A 4,191-nucleotide genomic window follows, 5' to 3' on the forward strand; every position below is an offset into this window, starting at 1 on the left:
AGGCGATGCGACCTCTAGTGTTGTTACACTCTGAAGCTACTTCAGTAATGGCAGATTAAACTGTGTGCCGGACCAAGACTCGAACTCGGGACCTTTGCCTTTCGCGGGCAAGTGCTCTGCCAACTGAGCTACCCAAGCACGACTCACGCCCCGTTCTCACAGCTTTACTTCTGCCAGTACCTCGTCTCCTACTTTCCAAACTTTACAGAAGCTCTCCTGCGAACCTTGCAGAACTAGCACACCTGAAAGAAAGGATATTGCGGAGACAAGGCTTAGCCACAGCCTGGGGGATGTTTCTAGAATGAAATTTTTACTCTACAGCGGAGTGTGCGCTGATATGAAACTTCCTGGCAGATTAAAACTGTGTGCCGGACCGAGACTCGAACTCGAGACCTTTGCTTTCGCTGGCAAGTGCTCTAGCAACTGAGCTACCTGTAGGAGACGAGGTACTGGCAGAAGTGAAGCTGTGAGGACGGGGCGTGAGTCGTGCTTGGGTAGCTCAGTTGGTAGAGCACTTGCCTGCGAAAGGCAAAGGTCCCGAGTTCGAGTCTCGGTCCGGCACACAGTTTTAATCCGCCAGGAAGTTTCATATCAGTGCACACTCCGCTGCAGAGTGAAAATTTTATTCTACTTCAGTAACGATTGTATGTCGACATCTCAGAACTCTTTATCCAAACGGAGCAATGTTGGCAGCCTTTGGAGACGTCTTTCACAATTTTGTTTCTAGGACATTCTAATTGCAATTATTTCGAAGACTTTTATAGAGACACCTGGGACAGTCCATCTGTTTCAGTCTTTTAACAGGGCAGGCCACCACCAACTATCAAACGCTCCAGCTATACCAACCATCATGTCTATAAAACACTTGCCGTCTGACGCGTTCACAACATTCCCTGCCGTAATTTATCGCTCCCTCGGTGGATTTCCCTTTCCGGCAACCGTACTGCAGGGGACTCATGCCCATTACCTGTCTGTGGTCCCTCAGGCGGCGGCACAGGAGCTTTTCCTGTACTTCGGCTACAGCATTTATCACACAAATCGGCCTTTAAGGTTTCGGTTCTCATGGTAAATAAATATTATTTACTTGTTGTATTGTACTTTTGTACACTGAAAATTATTGCATGCTTCAAAACCCGTAACACTGGGTGTGGTTTCCAAATTCCGCCGCGCGTGGAAGCCGTGCGGTTTGAGGCGTCTCGTCACGGTTCCCGCGGCTCCCCCCGCCAGAGGTTCGAGCCCTCCCTCGGGCATGGGTGTGTGTTGTGTTGTCCTTAGCGTCAGTTAGTTTAAGTCAGATTAAGTAGTGCGTAAGCCTATGGACCGATGACCTCAGCAATTCGGTCCCATAGTCCTTACCAAACTAAAACTTAACTCCTCCAGAACAGGCCATGAAGGCCCAACGGTACCGACCGGCCGCCGTGTCATCATTAGCCCACAGGCGTCCCTGGATGCGGATATGGAGGGGCATGTGGTCAGCACACCGCTCTCTCGGCCGTACGTCAGTTTCCGAGACCGGAGCCGCTTCTTCTCAATCAAGTAGCTTCTCAGTTTACGTCACAAGGGCTGAGTGCACCTCTCTTGCCAACAGCGCTCGGCAGACCGGATGGCCACCCATCCACGTGCTAGCCCAGCCCGACGGCGCTTAACTTCGGTGATCTGACGGGAACCGGTGTTACCACTGCGGCAAGGCCATTGGCCATAGTCCTTCCCACAAAGTTCCAATTTTTCCAAATGCCGCCAACCATTCTGACATTTATCACTAATATTATTGTTGAATATCATGGTGGCATACAGCTGCATTATTCAGTTTATCAAACGATGTAACTACTTAAGGGTGACTTTCTTTTTTGCAAATTGATTCTATCGATGCCAGTCTCACTATTATTAAATCACTCGATCCCACTTTTGGTCGATATTTGCTCAATTCTGAGCTTCTGCTGGAGAGTTTGTTTTTCTTATTGTATTTATCCATTATATCTATGTCTTTAACCTACTGAATAGATATGAAAACATTCGGTATGCTTTTAACAAAAAATATGTTGACTACAGAAAGCTAGACATCCAGGAATGTTTCATTTAACTGAAACAGAAATCGGATAAAAGTAACTATTATTCTGCAAAAGCAGAAAATGTAGAAAGGACCATCATCATTACGTGAGTAATTCTTATCATTTTGTCGTCACAAGCAAGATTGGTATTTCAGACGAAATCATTAACATTTCAACCCTACATCCTTCCGAATCAGTTTAGTGTATTCATCTCTTGGAGACTCTCTACGATTTTTACCCTCCACACTGCACTCCAATACTAAATTGATGATCCCTTGATGCGTCAGAGTATGCCCAGCCAACCGATAACTTCTTCTAGTCAAGTTGTGCCACAAATTTATCTTCTCTCCAATTCTATTCAATACCTCCTCATTAATTATTTGATATACCCATCTAATCTTCAGCATTCTTCGGTAGTACCACATTTCGAAAGCTTCTAATCTCTTCTTGTGTAAACTATCTATCGTCCACGTTTCACTTCCATTTATGGCTACCTTCACTCAGCAACGACTTCCTGACAATTCTGTAGCCGATGTTAACAAATTTATCTTCTTCAGAAACGCTTTCCTTGCCATTGCCAGTCTACATTTTATATCCTCTCTAATTCGGCCATCATCAGTTATTTTGCTCCCCAAATAGCAAAACTCATTTACTACTTTAAGCGTCTCAATTCCTAATCTAATTCCCGCAGAATCACCAGATTTAATTCGACTACATTCCATTATCCTTGTTTTGGACTTGTTGATGTTCATCTTATATCCTCCATTCCGTTCAGCTGCTGTTACAGGTCCTTTGCTGACAGAATTACAATGTCATCGACGATCCTCAAAGTTTTTATTTCTTCTCCATGGATTTTAATTCCTACTCCGAATCTTTCTTTTGTTTCCTTCACTGCTTGCTCAATATACAGATTGAATAACATCGGGGAGAGGCTACAACCCTGCCTCACTCCCTTCCCAACTACTGCTTTCCTTTTATGCCCTTCGACTCTTATAACTGCCATCTGGTTTCTGTACAAATTGTAAATAGCCTTTCGCTCCCTGTATTTTACCCCTGCCACCTTCAGATTTTGAAAGAGAGTCAACATTGTCAAAAGCTTTCTCTAAGTCTACAAATGCTAGAAACGTAGGTCTGACTTTCCTTAATCTATTTTCTAAGATAGGTCGTAGGGTCAGTATTGCCTCACGTGTTTCAACATTTCTTCGGAATCCAAACTGATCTTCCCCGAGGCCGGCTTCTACCAGTTTTTCCATTCGTCTGTAAAGAATTCGTGTTAGTATTTTGCAGCCGTGGTTTATTAAACTGATAGATCGGTAATTTTCGCATCTGTCAACACCTGCTTTCTTTGGGATTGGAATTATTATATTCTTCTTGAAGTCTGAGGGAATTTTGCCCGTCTCGCACATCTTGCTCACTATACGGTAGAGTTTTGTTAGGCCTTGCTCTCTCAAGGGTGTCAGTAGTTCTAATGAAATGTTGTTTACTCCCGGGGCCTTGTTTCGACTTAGGTCTTTCAGTGTCTGTCAAAGTCTTCACGCAGTATCATATCTCCTATTTCATCTTCATCTACATTCTCTTCCATTTCTACACTATTGTCCTCAAGAACATCTTTTTTGTATAAACCCTCCATATACTCCTTTCACCTTTCTGCTTTTCCTTCTTTGCTTAGAACTGGGTTTCCATCTGAGGTCTTGATACTCATGCAAGTGGTTCTCTTTTCTCCAAAAGTTTCTTTAATTTTCCTGTAGGCTGTATCTGTCTTACTCCTAGTGATATGTGCCTCTATATCCTTACATTTGTCCTCCAGCCATCCCTGCTCAGCCATTTTGCACTTTCTGTTGATCTCATTTTTGAGACGTTTGTATTCCTTTTTGCCTGATTCATTTACTGCATTTTTATATTTTCTCCTTTCATCAATTAAATTCAGTATCTCTTCTGTTACCCAAGGATTTCTATTAGCCCTTGTCTTTTTACCTATTTAGCCCTTGTCTTTTTACCTATTTGATCCTCTGCTATCTTCACTATTTCGTCTCTCAAATCTACCGATTCTTCTTCTACTGTATGTCTTGCCCCCATTCTTTTCAATTGTTCCCTAATGCTCTCCCTGAAGCACTCTACAACTTCTGGTTCTTTCAGTTTATCC

At 43.4% G+C, this 4,191-nt stretch overlaps 1 pseudogene; it reads right to left on the reverse strand.

Moving 5' to 3' along the window:
• Nucleotides 1-1,579: 1,579 nt before the first annotated feature.
• On the reverse strand, nucleotides 1,580-1,697 carry LOC124797003 (annotated as a pseudogene).
• Nucleotides 1,698-4,191: the final 2,494 nt, after the last annotated feature.

This window comes from Schistocerca piceifrons, chromosome 4 (genome assembly GCF_021461385.2).
Source record: "Schistocerca piceifrons isolate TAMUIC-IGC-003096 chromosome 4, iqSchPice1.1, whole genome shotgun sequence".
NCBI lineage: Eukaryota > Metazoa > Arthropoda > Insecta > Orthoptera > Acrididae > Schistocerca > Schistocerca piceifrons.